Below are 19165 nucleotides of genomic sequence, written 5' to 3'. Positions count from 1 at the left end.
TGCGGCGCGAGCTTGCACAGGCACCTACTGCTCACTGAGTGTCGTAAGCTGCTCACGATTGTGCGTCTTCCCGGAGCACCTCAGACATGGGCAGATTGAAAAGGGGTGGGCATAAAACCAACATTTCACCGAATCACGAAAGTAATATAGGTTCTTTGATGAAATGGAAAACACTTTCACCGCATTTGCCCATATTTCACCAAAAAAGGGGAGGGGGTGGATGGAGATATGGGCTTGCATGGTCCACAGTAAGATATTTCCAAGTGGGAAACGGAATTATTCTGTTCTCTCCCCCCTTTCCCTTTTTGGGATAGTCCCCCTCCCACTTTAAAGCTGCCGACGTGTAAGGGATACGTAGGGATCTGTAGAGAAATCAACATTTGGTTCTTTGCTTTAGAAAAGCAACTTGAGAGAAGAGAGAGGAAAGCAGTGACTGCGGGGGCTTGGCTAAGATTCCCCCTACTCTCTCCCCCCGCCCCCTCCCGTGGGCTCCGGAGTTGTGCAGTCAGCCAGGCTTCTAGGTGGCGGGTGGGGGGATGCGGGGATGCTTCCCGCGGGTTTGGGAAGCCTTCCACGTCCCGGTGGTTGGAGACCCAGAGCGGCAGAAATGTAGGTCTGTTTACAGGGAGTCTTGCCTGAGATCCCGCTGGGCTTCCCCAGTCTCCATGGATCTCCGGGGTCTGCGGTGGATTAGAGAAGGATTCTGCTGTGGCCCAGGAGGCTGCTAGTGGTGATCACAGCGCCCTGCGGTGCACCCCGCTCCAGGAGAACGCGATAGAGAAGGAGCCGAGAAGGGGTGGTTTAAAGTAACCATAATGGTGCCTCCTCCCTCCATGCACACATCCCTAATTCAACTTTGAGACTGTTACTAAATTGTGTCTCCTAAGTTGGAAGAGGTCTTTGCCTGATGATTTCCGTTCACAGTCATGCATAGATGGGGGTCTTACAATGAACTCTCTCTTTTACCAAGTAGCTGGGGTAGGAAGGTCTGCACTGCTATTGGGAGGGACCTGTTGGCCACCTTTAAAAAAAAAACCAAACACAACAACAATCCTCAAAGGTGGCAGAGAAACTGCTGGAAGTTGAGTATGGGCATGCTACCTTCTTCTATTTTGTAATTTTATTTTATTTTATTTTTGAGGGAGAGACAGAAAGAGAGAACACTTGATGTGAGAGAGGGGATCTAGCCTGAAACCCTATGTGTCTGTGACCCTTCAGTCCATGGGCCCATGCTCTTTCCGCTGAGCCAAACCAGCTAGGGTAAACCTACCTTCTTGACAGGGATGCCCAAGGAAGTGACAGAGAGACTCAAACGTGAATCTCCAACCCCTCTCTTCGAATCTCCATCATTTGTGCCTCTCGGGAACGGAAAATAGTGGGCCTTTTCTGTACAGATGCTGACTTTCATAAGAATGAACTGGATTACCAAAGCTCCCAGGTGGGTTCAACTTTGGGCAAGTAACTGGGTTGGTCTTAGCATTCAAGCTGAAGATACTAACCAGTGGAACCACAGTCTCCCAAGACCGGTAGCACTTTTCAGGAAAAGCCCTATGAACAGGGTCATGCATCATTCCATTTTGTATTTCGAGCCCAGCCTTGGTCATTCACCTCTGAGATGCATCCTTTCATTGAAAGGAAAACAAACCTGAAATGCCCTAGGAGCCCTATGTTGTCTTAGGAACCAGAAGAAACATCAGAAAACCAAACCCTTAATTTTGCACATGAGGAAACTGAGGCACAGAATCATCCATCGGGCAACCCTCCAAGGTTGTGCAGTCGTTACTGGCATAGATGGGTTTTGGCTTGTCCCAAACCAAAGTGGTCTTCTTTCTTGGCCATTTTTGATGGTTGCCATCTCCATCACGCTTGCCTCCTCTCTAACTCTGGACTGGGCACCTGCAGATTCTGTCCTGGCACCTCCATGTGGCTGCAGAACACTTTAACAGAAAAACAGTTCCACCGTCAAGTGTTTCCACCTCTTGCCAAGACAATTATTCCTGACAGCAGGCTGGCTGATTGAGCCATAAACTCTAAAGGGCTGGGGAGGAGGGCAGGCAGGGGTAAACACTGGCCAACCATTCAGCCAGCGCTGTGAGTACAAGCCACCCAATCCCCATGGCTGCTAGGAAGAATAGCCTCCCAATGCAGGCAGCTTGGCAACGTGGTGATGGCGCCTGCCAAATGGGCAAGAACAGGTCCCACTTGGATGCCACTTGATTTGTAGATCTGGTACAGAGAGGCAGAAAAGAGTTGAGTGTTGGCAAGAAAGAAAACGGATAAAATGAAATTGACTGCATTTATATCTGAGTTTTCTTCTAAGCATGCTACTCAAAACATAGAGGATGTGTTCAGGCTCTAATTAAGATATATAGATTGCTTTTCACATTAGGGTCCTGCAGATCATTTCATCTGGATGGGCTCTTTCAACCTTTCCCACCTCTAATGTGGCAAGTTTGCATCTTTCCTGCGGTTTCAAATCCCTTGGCAGAACTGTATACATTAACAGATTGAAATGAGCTTTATTGAAATTTAGCTATTCTAAGTCATCTAAGTTGCAGAATCCCAGTTTATTATGTATTTAAAGCATACCAGCACTGATTAAATCAATGCAAATTAGGTTAAATAAGAACAACATGAATCAAGTGTTTCAGCGAAGTTGAGTCGAGAAACGACAGCTTTTGAGTCACCACAGCAAGCTGATATGGCTGTTTTTCACGAGTTTTAATTTCATGCTTTTTAGGGTCCAACACACAAAAAAGTTTTTTTTAAAAAAAATAAAAAAGAAAGAAAGAAAAGAACTCAACTAAAGTCCTCGTTTTCCTCATGTTTGACCTTACATTTTTTTTTAACCTGTGAGAATCTGATTCAGGTTACAATGTACCTGTTGTGTGTTCTTAATCAGGCTCCTCTCTTGAACTAACTATAGGTTTCTGTCTGCAAATGTCTTTCCTTCAGTGTTAGAGGCTGATGAGAGAGGCATAAGCTTTGAGACCACCTTTTCTATTTTTCATGTTTGTGTGGGGAAGGAGCTTGAGCTAGTCTTGCTGAACCGCCATAGTAGTTGGACTTTAAGAAAACCACCCCAAGCCATTAGGCCAACATATGATTGGGGACTGGGGTAAGAAAGGATAAGAATCTTGAAAATGTGGATTCAGCAAATAGAAAAGGACTCTGGAGTACACGAAGTGTGAATTGATTGCCAAAACAGGATCTTGGAATTAAGAGGAAGTAGAAGAGCAAGCTGGTGCAGCTGGAGAGGCCAGACTCATCGCTTGGGGGAAGGGGTAGTGATTTATTCCTTCTCTGCTAAAACTTAGACATTACCTTTGTGTAATAAACCCTCCTGCTTTTCCTTGGTACTTGATGTTGGGGTAGGGGAGGTGGGGAGGGGGTGGTCACATGCAATCTCTTTTGGATATGTCTTACCTCTCCCATTTTATCTCGATTGAAGGCCACCTCTAAGTGGTTCATTTTAGTCAAAATAGTTTATGAACCGAGAGGTGCAAGGGAAAAAAAGTCTGAAATGAGCATGCATTCTGGAGACGGGCTTTCCATTTCTTGTCTTGGAAAGTGTTCAAGGCAAGAGAAATCAAGTGGTGATTCTAATGTGCTGTTGTCGCTTGCACCAGTGTGGACCATGATCTCTATGCTGCTATCTTTAATTTTTAGTGGAAGCGAATCATGGCTTTTCTTTAAAAGGAAACACTTAGAGCAGCGGTTCTCAACCTGTGGGTCGCGACCCCTTTGGCAGTCGAACGACCCTTTCACAGGGGTCACCTAAGACCATCCTGCATATCAGATATTTACATTACGATTCATAACAGTAACAACATTACAGTTATGAAGTAGCAACAAAAATAATTTTATGGTCGGGTCACAACATATAGGAACTGTATTTAAAGGGCCAGAAGGTTGAGAACCACTGGTTTAGAGGAAGGGGAGGAGGGTGGGAGTCATAATTTAAAAGGAGAGAATGTCCCTGCTGGGGTGGCTTCGTGGTTGAGCATTAACCTATGAACCAGGAGTCACAGTTTGATTTCCAGTCAGGGCACATGCCTGGGTTCAATGCTCAATCTCCAGTAGGGGGCATGCAGGAGGCAGCCAATTAATGATGCTCATCATTAATGTTTCTATCTCTCCCTTTCCTTTCCTCTCTGAAATCAATAAAAATATATTTATTAAAATAAATAAATAAATAAATAAATAAATAAATAATAGAGATAATGAATTCTGTTGTTTCTGTGAGCACATAGCAAACAGTTGGCATTTCTAGAGTGCCTCTGAAGATGTGTGTGGGGCGGATGGGTGAGGGCCCCAAGGCTTCTCTCAGGAGATATGCTTAGGAGAAACATATTCAAAAGAAGTGTTCATCATTCTTATTAAACTCAATCCTCCTCTTAAAATGAGTTATTAATGTGGATAGCACTGAGGAAGCACCTATCACGTGCAATGCCTGATGTGAGTAATGGGAGTAAACCAAAGAAATTCGAAGACTCAGTACTCTCCTCCAGGAACTGTAGGTAGGAAAGTGAATTAGACCCGGAGGGCCTTTGCTGATAACTCTGATTTATGTATTGCTCACTGCTTGAGAGTCAATGTCTCTAGAACATACAAATGAGAGAAGCTGACAGTGAGATGGGATCAGTGTTAAAGAGATTCTTCCTTCCAGTAAGTAAAATTTAGCAGGTAGTTTTAAGGACTCAAGATGTAGGTGCAAGTGACAGGGGGGATGGACATTGTGAAGGGATACATACAAGTATGGGAACTGGAATGGGTTCTATTATGATGTATAGATTAATTTCCTTGTACTGGGTGGGAAGAGGAGAAGATAGGAACAAATGAAATCTCTGTGTTGGGGAGAGGAAGGAAGTTGGTTAAGGGCTTCCAATGGTGTACTAAAATTTTAGTTTCATATATTCTTCTAGTCTAGTCTGTAAGGATCAACACCTTAGAGTTATCTTTGATCCTTGTGATAAAAACCTGGGTTAGTTCATGAGGCCTCTCCTGCTCTCCTGGGCATCTCTCTACAAGTTCCCTCTGCACTGCCTTGTGCTCTGATCATGTCTTATACCTACTGCTATCTGTACTCTCTCCATCATCACTACCCATCATCACAGCTATCCCTCAAGGTTAAGGTTGAATTCCCTCTGTGACTTCTTAACCGATCCTTACATAAAGCGATCTCTCAGTTTTCTCAGCTCCATTAGCAGCTTACCTTTACCGGTCATGTTCCTGGTCTAGTTCACTTTACATGAGTGGGATAGTCATTTCTACTTACGGTGTTTTAGGACTCCATGGACAGTAAACATCTTGGAGACTAGAAGTAAAAAGGTCTCAAGTTGGATTCCTGCTTTGCCATTTTCTCTCAGTTTGATCTTATATAAGTTACTCTATTACCAGTGAAAAAGGGCCAAGGATAGCTGTCTAAAGGGATCTTGGGGGAATTCAATGAGATCACGTGTATTAGTGTCTTGTGACTCAAAAGTATAAGCCTGTGCCTAGCAGCCCTGGAACATGTTAGAAACACAGAATCTTGGACCCACTGCCTAAAATCTTCTTTTACCATGACCTCAGGTTAAACTTGAACTCTGGGAAGCATTCTATTGAAGTACTCACAAATTCTAACCTGAAAAGGGTTACCTGGGTATCACTGATCCCCTGGTTTTATAATTGAGAAATTGAAGGGCCAGACACATTGAATGGTTGTTCACAATTGGTGGTAGAATTTGGACAAAACCTCCACACCTTTTGAACCTTGTTCTCTCTCCTATTAGATTTCAAACATAGAATGGGAAGTCTGTATCTATCATACTGCCTAGCACTTAGTAGAGCTCTTAATAAATTGGTTTTCTCACCGGTACAGCAGGAAGTGTAGAGCCCTTGTGTGTGCAACTTCCGGCTTAGGTTACTCCTCGGTTTTCTCATTACTGCCAATTTGTATCTATTTCTCATGGGCATTCAAGTTTTCCCTTTTTTTAATAGAAAAATGAAAAAAATTTAAATGCAGATTATGTCTCCTAAAACTCACCCCCCAGAGAAAAAATAATTTAGAATTTGTCTATTTCACATATATTTTTCTAAAAATCTGATAACATATTTCTTTGTAACTGTGTTTTTCACTCTTGATATTCTCCCATATCAAGAATGCAAGTTGATAGGATCACCTTCCATGGCTGCAAACCATTCTATTTTATGTACTTTATTCATCCTCTCTTATTAACCAATTAGGTTGTTTCTGTCTTTCATCTATATATATATAAGCCTAAGCGACCAAATGACTGGTTGCTATGATGCGCATTGACCACCAGGGGGCAAATGTTCAATGCAGAAGCTGCCCCCTGGTGGTCAGTGCGCTCCCACTGCCAACCTCCCGGGGCCCCTGCCCCACCCTCATCTGGCAGGCCTGATGGCTTCAATTCGGGCGGCCAACCTCTCATGGCCCCAACCCGCCCCCATCACTGGCCAGGCCAAGGGACCCCATCCGTGCACAAATTCATGCACCAGGCCTCTAGTCTATTATAAAATGGCTATGATGAACATCCTGATACATATGCTGCTGTAGACTGAATATTTGTGCCCCCTCCCCCCAAATTCATATGTTGAAACTTAATCCCCAATGAGATGGTATTTGGAGGTGGAGCCTGTGGGAGGTTATTAGGTCATAAGCATGGAGTCTTCAAGAATGGTTTTAATGTCCTTATAAAAGAGACCCCAGAGAGCTCTCTTGCTCCTTCTGCCATGTGAGGACACAGCGAAAAGAAGTCCATCTATGATAGGAAGCAGGTCCTCACCAGACACGAAAGCTGCTGGTGCTTTGATTTTAGACTTCCCAGCCTTCAAAACTGTGAGAAATAAATGTTTATTATTTAACCACTGGTCTATGGTAGTTTCTTACAGCAGTCTGTTTGGACCAGGACATATATATATATACCTTTGTGTTTGGGCAAATGTGTCCTTAAATTTTAATTCCAGAAGGGGAATTGTGTTACTATCTGTGTGTGTGTCTCTCTGTGTGTATTATATATATATTATTGATTTCATAAAGGAAGAGAGAGGGAGAGAGAGATAGAAACATCAATGATGAAAGAATCATTGATTGGCTGCCTCCTGCACACCACCTATTAAGGATTTAGCCCGCAACCTGGTCATGTGCCCTGACCAGAGATCAACCAGGACCTTCTGGTTCATAGGTCCATGCTCAACCATTGAGCCATACCAGCTGGGCAGGATGGGACTTTTAATACAGAATGCCATATTGCCCTCCTGAAAGGTTGCACGTGTTTCACCCTCAATAGCTCTTTTGCTGCTTTCTCACCTTGAGAAACTCTACCACACCTCTCTCCTTCCCTTGGCTGGGGCACATACGGGGAACCACCTGTCTTCCCATTCTCCTTCCCTCACTCCTTCCTTCATAGGCAGTTAGGCAGTTCCCTCTTAAGATGGTTGGCCTTTGGGGTCTTCAGTGTTTCTTCTGGGAATTCATGCACATTTCATTCCTGCATCTTAGTTAGTGTCATGCCAGCCATATTGTTTTCACAAAGGTATTAATATCCAAAAATAGTTCAATGTGGTGTTAAGATGTTCTGTGGAGGTCCACATGTTTAAATATATGTGTGAAATGCACAGACTCTGCTCTGTTCTTTGAGATTCACAGTGTTCTGTTTAGCTCAGTCACAAGAAATGTTGTTTTTCATGGTTTCACCCACTTATTTGGAAAAACCTATTAACACCAAACTAATGTGCCAGGACAACCTTGGACACATTTATTTAACTGCAGTCCACGGGTACATTTGACCTTAAATTGGCTTCTCACCATGCCAAGGAGTAATTCCAAGGTTTCGACTTCATGCATTGTAGCCAAATGCTGGTGCAAGAACCTGGTTTTTGTTTCTTCCTTTATGTTTTTTTTTTCTTTTTGGTCAGATCTCCAGAATTTATGAGGATAGCTGGACAACTATAGTTCTTCTGCTTGGTGTTAGAAAGTCTCACCTCCACAACCCAGCCACAAATAATTGGGCCACTTTAATTCTGTAATATATTCTGTCTCTGATATATCTTGACATTTAATTAACTTGTTTTATAGAATTTTCCAGATGTTGCTAATTCTGTCCTTGCAGATAAAAGGAAACTCCCTAAGGACAGACTTGTTATTTTCCTACTTTTAGGACCCTCTATTATCTCTCTCTAAAGGTGTGGACGAAGATCAGATATGAGAGACTGTATACAAAGAGCATAGGAATTGTCACATAGCACTGGAAACATACCCACTCTCTTCATAGTGCTGTCTGGCTCTGTTCTGGGTTCAAAGAGATTCTTGTTGGATTGAGTTTATTAACTGGTTGGAGTTCTTGCCTAATCAATAACCTAGAGCCATGGTCGGCAAACCGCGGCTCGCAAGCCACATGCGGCTCTTTGGCCCCTTCAGTGTGGCTCTCCAGAAAATACCACGTGCAGGCACGCATGTACAGTGCGATTGAAACTTCGTGGCCCATGCGCAGAAGTCGGTATTTTGTGGAAGAGCCACACTCAAGGGGCCAAAGAGCCGCATGTGCCTCGTGAGCCGCGGTTTGCAGAGCCGCAGTTTGCCGACCACTGACCTAGAGAATCTGAGCTAAATATATGAAGTTTCTATATTACACTGACAGATAGGCACAACGTATTAACCCTGGAAGGTCCAACCTTCTGAAGTCACACAGGTTAATGCCATTTATATGTGGTCTCATTTCACAGATTCATTTTGTGTAGGAAGTCTACCACCATCCATAAGCAATGAGCCTTCTGTGGTGAATTAACTTGCCCAGTTAGGTGCATTTTCCTCTTTATTAAAATCATCTCCCATTCTCTGGAGCCACTTCTTCATCTCCCAAGACATCTTGAGAAAGATTTATAGTTATTTTACGTAAGTGTCTATTGCTGTTCTTATTTGTTTTTGTTAGTGTGAACTCAGATGGAGGTTTAGCTGATGAGAAAGAGTTGGATAAAATGTAGTTCCTGACTTTAGTGTTTCCAGATATGGAGTGGAAGTGACTGGTAACAAAGCTATATGGTTCCTGCTGTGCCATAAATGTAAACAAAAGATGCGGTTAGAGAGATGTCTCTAGCAAATTGAGTAAGGTCAGTCAGAAGAGTTGGAAAAAAGGAGGAGGAGTTGACCAGATGGATGGATGAAGGCCGTTCTGACAGTAGGCAAAGTGTATGAAAATACAGACTTTGCTTAGGATATGTGAAACAGATGTGAGAAGGAGAAGAGGGAGGCAAAATGAGACTGGAGTGTTCGCTTAGAGCCAGATTGGGAAGATTTTCAACCTGGATTATGGTTTCCAAAATGTGGGTGCAAGGCATATAATTCTCATGATAAACTTGAATATGAAGGACAGGGAAGAGAATACTGAAAGAAAGGAGAACAATTAGGAAACTACCACATCTGCCCAAGTGTGAGACGGACTATATTAACATTTGAAATATAGGGCAGGCCATGTACAATAATAGTTTTGTGGTGGGATTGACACTCTTTTAAATGGCACTTTAAAAAATAAATTAAGATGATTTTGATATACAGTAATGGGTTGATCTGGATGAGGTTAAAGCCAACTGTAACATTTAGAGCTAAGAGTAAGCCAGTGATGGCGAACCTTTTGAGCTCGGCGTGTCAGCATTTTGAAAAACCCTAAGTTAACTCTGGTGACGTGTCACATATAGAAATTTTTTGATATCTGCAACCATAGTAAAACAAAGACTTCTATTTTTGATATTGATTTTATATATTTAAATGCCATTTAACAAAGAAAAATCAACCAAAAAAATGAGTTCGAGTGTCACCTCTGACACACGTGTCATAGGTTCGCCATCACTGGAGTAAGCAGATGAAGATAAGGATAGAGGTTACAGCTGGACATACAGATCATAGAATCTCTGGAACATGCTTGGTGGTGTTATTGTGGTGGCAGTAGATGCACATCCCAGAGAGAAAGATTAGAATACAGCTGATAGACAATCAGGAGTCTTCTCGGTCCATGAAGGTCATGTGGACGTGGGAAACAGTGGACAATAGAAAGTGGTAGGGCCTGTGCTACCTACAAAGTCCATGTTTTCATTGAAGGCTTTCAGTTTCTAGTTTTTAAGAATCCTATTCTATTAGGACGTAACTGATACTACAGACTCTATTCAGCTTGTGGAATACCAGTTTGCAAAGCCGCTTTTAGTGATGATTTTCAACAGGGAAGACTTAGGAGGGGGCAGAAGAGGTAGAGGTGACTTCAGGTAGAAGGACAGTGTAAAACAATTGAGAAGCCCTGCCCTTGTCCACAGTTAGCAACCTTTAATATATGGGCATGACCATGAGACTCTCACTCATTAATATGTACTTCATGTGGCTGAGAACCAGAAAAAAAATATGGTTGAGAATGACAGGTTGTGAGAGCAGCCCAGAGGGCCAAGGATCGAGAACATGGGGGGAGAGTGCCCAACAAGGAGGAAACCTGTGAAGGAAATGTGCACCAACGGTGCTGTCCTTACAGACTCTGTGTTGATGGCTGGCTGACGTCAAGTGCATCTTTCCCCCAAGAGGGTTTGTCCTTGGCATCTCATATCAGTGTAAGATTATTCCTTTGTGGACAGGCCTTGCATTACCTCAAACATGAATGAAGGCGATAACTGGAAATCATGCCTCTCAGAATGAAATTCTGTATTTGCATTTTAGCAGGAGAATCTGAAACATTGAATAAGGTACTGAACAGAACTTTTGAAATGTCTGACTCTATATTAGGCTGAAAATTGTTCTGCCGTTTACAAGCTGTGTGACCTGGGCACACGACTTAACTTTGAGGCAGAAATATTCAGCATAATGAAGTAAGAGATAGAAATAAATTTAATTAGAAAAATATGTCAAATTCCATTGCAATAGCTACTTATATCAACTTCTATTATATAAGGCCAAAATTATACCACATAAATTGAAGACAGGAAGGTAAAAGAATCATAAGCACAAAAGGTATTATGGCCCAGCTGGTGTGACTCAGTGGTTGAGCATCCACCTATGAACCAGGAGGTCATGGTTCGATTCCCGGTCAGGGCACATGCCCGGGTTGTAGGCTCGATCCCCGGTGTGGGGCGTCCAGTCAATGATTATCTCTCATCATTGATGTTTCTATCTCTCTCTCCCTCTCCCTTCCTCTCTGAAATCAATAAAAATATATATGTATTTTTAATAAAGGCTGTTATGTGTCTCTAAGAAAACTCCTATTGCTCTTTCTTTAAGTGTCACTTTCTACTTTAGAGGCCGAATAAGCAAACAAAGAAAAAGTGGTGGTTAAAACAACAATCACTTTATTTAGTTCATGGTTCTGTGTGTGGTCTCCAGCGATGCTCTGTCTGGGCCAGCTCGACTGTGCTCCCTCCAATGTCTGTGACCAGTCGGAGAGTTACTGGAGACTGGACAAGCCAGGATGGCTTCACTCACAGGGATGGCAAGTGGCAGGCTGTTGGCTGGGGCCTGACTGACGCCTGACTGTAGGCTTGCATGTGGCCATGCGCCCTCCAGCCAGCTAGCTCGGGTGCATCTGTGTAGTGATTACAGGGATGCGAGAGCTGTAAGGCGGAGCAAGTTCCAGTGCACAAGTCTCACCTTCTGGCAAATCCCTGTTGCCTATTGGCCAAAGCGAACCCCATGGGCAACCTGACTCCAGGAGTGGAGACATACGCGCCATCTCTGGATGGGAAGCATTTATGGTCATTTTGCTGGTTAAGTAAAGTAGTAGTGGCTTCATGTTACTACAACTGTAAGTACTAGATGCTCTTAAGTGTGTGTTTTTACATTCCTCAAGCCATATGACCCCAAAATACGGCCCCTAAACACCATGGACCAGCAGCATGGAAGGATAACTTGCTCTTTGGAGATAACCAGAGCTTGTTAGAAATGTAGGATCTCAGACTCCATCCCAGATATACTGACTCAGAATCTACATTTTTACACGATCCCCAGGTGATCATCAGCCCAATAACATTTTAGAAGCACAATGTCTTTTTCCTGTTTCTCATAATTCCCTTTCCTAAGCTGGTGTATTTTCCTGTAGAGTGATCTTTGATTTTTAAAGGTGCCAGATCTGTTTCCTTCTGCACAATTGAAACAGAACAAACACAAGTTTCAACAGTAAAACAGGTTGCTTCACAGCATGAATAGCTAGAGAGAGAGAGAGAGAGAGAGAGAGAGAGAGAGAGAGAGAGAGAGAGAGGCATTACATTTTCCCACTCAATTGTCCTTTGATTACAAAAAATAGAAATGTAAAATTTAAATAACAGTACATAAATATTAAAGAATGTTGAATTTAACTAGGAAGTACCATAAAGGAGATAGGACAAATCTTATAGTAGAAACAGCTAGGCACCTGCTTACTTAGTGTGACCTTTTCCATTGCTGAACAGTTGCTTTACTGGACCTTGGTTTTCTGAAGGTTGACAGTTGACTTTCCAGTCTGTAGACCAGAGGTTAAGTATCTCTAGAATATGTGTAAGTCCTTTATACAAGTAATAGAACCAGCAGAACTTAAGAAGCTTCTCGTATGTGCAGGCCACTGGTCTAAACCCACACGAAATACAAGTATATTATATAGAGTGTTAGATTTTCTTCCCTTCAGATCCCAGAAGTGGGAGGAGCCTGAATTTGAGACAGTAACCGTTTATTTCACCAGGCTGAGGACAAACAAGTGGCATCTGAAAGAGTTGAAGCTTTTCTCAACTTGTGACTTTCCTTTAAGTCTTAACTTTCCTTAAAGTCTAAGAGAAGGAAACTGGTCACAACATCGAGTGCCCTCCCCTCATTGGCCTTTCACCTCAAACAGGACAGGAAAAATAAAAAAGAAAGAAAGAAATTTTGCATGAAAGCCTACTGCTGTGTGAAATTTGCTTTAAGTATTCTCTTTTCAAAGGGGACAACTTGTTCTTTGAAGCTATAACAAATGCTGTTTTAAATGTATATACTTTGGGGTCCTATTCTTGTCAGTTCATTCCCCAGTAAGTCGTTAACAGATAGCTGATGAGCTTGTAACATACGCAGCATATTCTAGGTCTAGGGAATCCAGTGGTGAACAATACTGAGGAGCCTTGTAAGCAAACAATAAATAAGATCATTTTTGGCCCTGGCTGGTGTGGCTCAGTTGGTTGAGCATCGTCCCATGCACCTAGATGTCACTGAGTTTGATTCCTGGTCAGGACACTTGCCTGGGTTACAGGAGGCAGCCGATCCATCTCTCTCTCTCTCTTTCTCTCTCTCTCTCTCTCCCTCTCCCTCTCTCCCTCTTTCTCTCTCTTAAATCATTAAAAACATATTTTAAAGAGATCATTTTGGGATATAAATACACTAGGGAAAGTTAAAATAAAACCATGCAGCAGAGAGAAATTGAGGGGAGGGACCTGCTTTACTTCAGATTAGGAAAGGCTTCCTTGAGGTGGTGACATTTGAGTTGAAACCTAAGTAATAAGTGAGAGGCAGCTAATTAAAGCTGCAGAAATGCATTCCATTCAGATGGAATATCAAGTGCCAAGCTTCTAAGGCCAAAATGAGCCCATGTTCAAGGGACTGTCAAATGACCAGCATGTGAGGTCAAGGAGGATTTTGAATAAAAGATATGCTTCCTTAAAGGGCAATGCACCTTGTTATAAATCTTCACTTCACAGCTGTCCACCAGCATCCTCATCAGCTCCTCCAAACCTTATAGAGTGATTATGCTACCTCAGGCACTAAAGTAAAACACTTGGTATAGTAATTCCATTGAGTTCTTACATTTCTATGAGATTCTATCATTTCCCCAAAATACATGAGGGAATCAAGGCACAGAAAACCTAAGCCACTATCCTTAACACAGCTGGTTTGGGCGATAAGTGCTTTTCCTCCATTCCCTAGACCCGTGGTCGGCAAACCTCGGCTCACGAGCCACATGCAGCTCTTTGGCCCCTTCAGTGTGGCTCTTCCACAAAATACCACGTGCGGGCGCGCATGTACAGTGTGATTGAAACTTCGTGGCCCATGCGCAGAAGTTGGTATTTTGTGGAAGAGCCACGCTGAAGGGGCCAAAGAGCCACATGTGGCTCACGAGCCACGGTTTGCCGAGCCGCAGTTTGCCGACCACTGCCCTAGACCCTTGTATGGGGCAAGTAAGAGAGCTGGATGCCAGTCAGCCTTTTGACTCTGTAGAAGCCAGGCTTGATCGGCTGCAATCTGCCTCTCCCTGGTGTCCATCTAGAGTAGACCCAGCAGGAGAGGAAATGGGGCAACTTCCCTCCTGGATTCCCACTCCTCTTGGCCCCCTCCTGCCATCTGTTGCTGTTTGTGTAGAAAAAGAACAGAAGAGAATACCAACTACCACACACATCCAGCAATCTCATTTTGTATGTGGGAGTCTGGACTCATTAACAAGTTTCTCAAATTCTCCCTGCACTTACAACACCACTCTAAACATAACCCGGTGAAGTCATGGGAGTAGGCAATGCTCAGCTGCATGATGCTGGGATGGCAGTGTCCAAATGCGTCATCTGCTACTTCCTAGTACGTTCTTCTGCTTCAGCCCAGTTGTTTTTTCAGCAGCCCCTAAGTAAATAATGCTCATTTCAGTATTCTCCAGCCTCCACAATGTCCCTTTGATTCTACCCCATGTTGAGTCCCACTTCCTTTATTATGGTTTTCATTTTCCAGATTATTCACTAATTCATCTGCAAAGCCATATGTCCACCTACACATTCAACAACCATGCAGTGGGCACTTACCCGCTTTCATTAACTTGTGCAAAGTACCAGAGCATGTAAAATATTTGGGGAGGTAGTCCATTTTTTAAAGGGGGAATCCCAAAGTTCATATTAGTCTCTCCCTTGTTTTGAACTCTTACTCCTCTAAAAACTAAGTGCTCTGTTAAATACTGTATAAAATTCTCTCTAGTTGTTTCTGAATACCCCCAACTTTTTTCTTTTCTTTTTTTCATATTTCAATTTCTTAAGAGCAAAATTCAAACTATATTTTTGGTGGAATGGTGTGATCCAAACAAAGAGTTGAAATGTCCATGTTTAAATTCTAATTTTGCCATTTACTTGCTCTGTGGTTTGGGGAGTACAAACCTTCTCTAGTTAGAGAATGGAAATTGGATGGGAGGATTTCTAATATCTCTGCTAACTCTGGCATTCGTGAACCTGTAAATTCTAAAGTACCTACCAAGGCTGGAAAATGAAGAGGACACTCAATATAAAGGTGTCGATAGCTTGTTTCAATGCTTCTGGTTCTAACCTATTTATACAGTGGATGGTTTTCTAACTGCAATGTAACTTTGCCACTGGCTTATAGATCGAAACAGAGTAAATATAAAAACAAGCCCAAAAATCAGATTGGACCTTTCTTGTGAAGCTAGCTAGGCTTTTGAACAGGTCCTTCAGCCAGCCAGGAATTCTTTCCCAGACCAGAGAGCAATACAGACAGGAAATATAACCTCACACTGAGACAACTCCCTATTTCTAACTTTACGGGGTTGCTGTATCTAACACTAGACATTCAAACATCAGCAGTATCAGAATGGTCCTAGAAGAAGTTTTGATGTATGCTTGGCTGAACGAGTCATAACTTATGATTAAGGAAGGTAGGCTATTAGGACTCCAATCCTATACTTTGTGAGCTGCTATCAAAGGGAGAGTCCATTCTTTAGCCAACCCTGTCACAGATGGGAGGTGGCCTTGATCGCAGCCTTCCCTACTCAAATGGTCATCTTGAGTTTGACCCTACCCATAGATCAACTTATATTCAGATAGTAATGATCCTATCTGGGTAATACTCATTTTTTAAATATAAAATCCTCTAAAAGAATTTAAATTCATTTACTTGATTTCAACATAATTGCTGTTTTAAGGATGTCTGCAAATGTGAAATGTTGTTTAATGGAATCCAATTACCTCCTTTCAATATAATTACCTAACAAGGGCTGATGGATACTAACCAGTTCTTTTGCTGTAAACAACTAAATAGTTGTTTGACAAAATGAAATTGGCATGTTGTCACACTGGACACATCTACTCAAACCCAAGCAGAGTTTGTTTCATTACATAATATGGTAACTAGGACTCTCTTCTATAGTTGTTGTGAACATTGCAAAGGCTTCAGAAATAGTTTTCTGAGATCCAGCGGTACCACTCAGGATACTATTCATCAATTTGGAAAGCAAAGTACTGTTAACTTTGATGGTTTTGCTCTTTTAGAATCCCCGAGGGCTGAAAAAGAAAAGCAATCCTGTATGACTTTGGTGATGTGGATACAGTAAGACTGTATCTGGGTCTCCAATTCCAGAATTCTTTCTACTCTGATGCCACTGCCACCTAGAACATCCCTGCTGTCATAAGAATTTATGATTTATAGCGTAAACTAGATGGCGTTTACCACCCACCTAACTGCAGTGGGGTCAGGAGGGTTAAAATGAGACATATTAAAAAGCCCTCCAGAAATATTTGATGACCTATATAAAGACAGTAACAACTCATGAACTGGGTCTCTGTTGCAGCAGGGACATAGCCTTTTCCTATAGCTTGCTGGCAGGAATGAGGCAAAGTTTTGTACCCAACTATTTTGGAAACCGATGAGGGAGGGAATTATATGTTACAAAGTAATCATTGGAATGTTGGAATAATTTTGCTCTGATTCTGAGATTTCGCTACTGCCTTAACCTTGGCAATTATTTTTTATTTGTTTAATAATTTTAAACAATTCAAGGATAAATGCAGTTAACTCTCGGGACTGAAGTTTCTTCTTTTATAAAATGGTATTAATGTTCTTGGTTTATAGAACAACTTTTAAAATACAAACACAAACAGTCCATGGACACAGACAATAGGGTGGTGAACACTTGGGGGGTGCGGATGGGAGGGGTTGGGCAGATAGGGGTACGGGAGGATGAGAGACATCTGTAATACTGCCAACTATGTGTATGTGTGTGTGTGTGTGTGTGTGTGTGTGTGTGTGTATAATATAATATAAACACAAGCTGATACATATACAATTGGTTTTAAAGTTGCATTCCACAGTTAATAGTAGGCCTACATTTAGCATTGTTTTTTTTACTTCTCTTGGGCCAATTGATCATTGTTATTTCCCAGCAAAGTGAGGATCCACATTGGAAGAAAGCTTTAGTATTTTCCTAGCTATTTTTTTTCTTTGACTCCTGTGCCCTTGTGCCTACCTGCAGGATTGAACCATGATTTACTGTCTCTGAATTGTGATTTAGAGTGATTAGGAAAGGGACAGACCGATTATTTAAATTCACCCCCAGGTGATTGCCACGTGGAAGTATAGTCCTTCCTTTTATTTTTATGATTAGCTTATTCCTTATCAAGTGTGGTATGAAGAGAGTTGACTAAAAAGTTAATTGATTAGACTTAGACTTCATTATTAATATTAGACCTAAGAATTATTAGTGTCATGCCCTTTTCTCCATCATAATTTTTGATATTTTAAAGTTAATCACAGATCTCATACTTTTTATTTCTACATATTTTAGTGTATATCCCTAAGAAAAGACTTTTTTTTTACATAACCACAATACTATTGTCACACTTCAGTAAATTGATGATAATTTCTTAGTATGATCTAATATGCAGTTCATAGTCAGATCTTTCCCACCATCATCCCTCAAATTCAAATTTCTTTTTTGAAGTAGATTTGTTTGAATCAGGATCCAAACCACATCTCCACATTTCATTTCATTAGGGAGGTGATGTATTTGAGGAGGCCAGAAAGAAGAATAGCTCTAGGAGTTCTCCTAAGCAGCTGAGTCTGCCAAAGTATGCCAACATTAGTATTCATTCATCCATTCACTCAACTATCTATCTATCTATCTATCTATCTATCTATCTATCTATCTAATGTGCTAGCTACTGTAGCAAATATAAAGATAAGTTTGACCTGGTAGATTCTCTAACATGCTCACATATAAAACTGACTAAAAAGAAAAATATAAGAAAAGTCTATAATTGACATAACCTGGAAGAACTGTTAACCTACCAAGTATATACTTACCATGGTTAGGTTAAAACAAAAAGGCCTCAAATCAATGATTTGGAATTTGAGAAAGAAAAAAAAAACCAATTAGAAAAGCAAAAAGCAAAAAGAATCCAAAAATAAGAAGATAGTGTAAGGAGCCTCTGGGACAACTTCAAGCATACCAACATTCGCATTATGGGGGTGCCAGAAGGAGAAGAGAGAAGGAAAGATTGAAAACCTATATGAAGAAATAATGACAGAAAACTTCCCCTACCTGTTGAAAGAAATATATTTACAAGTTCAGGAAGTGCAGAGAGTCCCAAATAAGAGGAACCCATAGAGGCCCACACCAAGATACATCATGATCAAAATGCCAAAGGTTAAAGAGAATCTTAAAAGCAACTAGAGAAAAGAAGTTAGTAAGAAGAAGAAAAAAATAAACATATGAACATTACAATGGCAATAAATACACATCTATCAACAATTGAATCTAAAAATTAAAATAAATGAACAAGGAATCTGATGAAATAAACAAACTGATGAATAAAATAGAACCAGAGGCATGGAAACATGGAACAGACTGAGGAATCTCAGAGGAAAGGTAGGGGTGGGGTGGGTGAGTGGAAGGAGATCAAGTAAAGAACTTGTATGCATATATGCATAACCCATGGACACAGACAATAGGGTGGTGGTGGCCTGGGTGGGGGTGAGGGAGTGGTCTGGAGAAAAAAGGGGACATATTGTAATACTTTCAATAGTAAAGATTTTTTAAAAGATGTTATAAAACAAACAAAATGACAACAGAAAGGTCTGCTGCAGAAACAAGGAAGTTCAACTTTAATTGAGAGGGTTGGTGATTTCACATGGGGAGGAGAGTTTGGGGAAAGATGGCACCAGCAAAAATGTATTATGATGCTTTTCCAAATATGCCTGGTAGTAAGGAGATCCTAGACCACGTCTGACTGGTGGAAAGAGAAATACTCCTAGGGGAGTATGAATATGACAGAGCACAGATTCTGGGGGAAGTGCACATAGAGAGGAAGTAAGAGAAGTATGTTAGAACCAGCCAGTGATTTGTCTTGAGTACATTATTTCCTAATGAGCAGCACATTTTAAAATAATCTGTGATATATAATGAATTAAAAAAATGTATGCAACTACAAC

General features: G+C 41.6%; 1 protein-coding gene across 2 annotated transcripts in view; it reads left to right on the top strand.

The window, feature by feature from the left end:
* Positions 1-19165, top strand: part of CTNNA2 (catenin (cadherin-associated protein), alpha 2) — a 1155525-nt gene that overhangs the window by 788058 nt on the left and 348302 nt on the right. The gene's annotated exons all lie outside the window — the stretch shown is intronic.

Source organism: Myotis brandtii, unplaced genomic scaffold (assembly GCF_000412655.1).
Source record: "Myotis brandtii unplaced genomic scaffold, ASM41265v1 scaffold850, whole genome shotgun sequence".
NCBI lineage: Eukaryota > Metazoa > Chordata > Mammalia > Chiroptera > Vespertilionidae > Myotis > Myotis brandtii.
The sequence above is the reverse complement of the archived record's forward strand: the minus strand, read 5'-3'. Positions and strand labels throughout refer to the sequence as shown.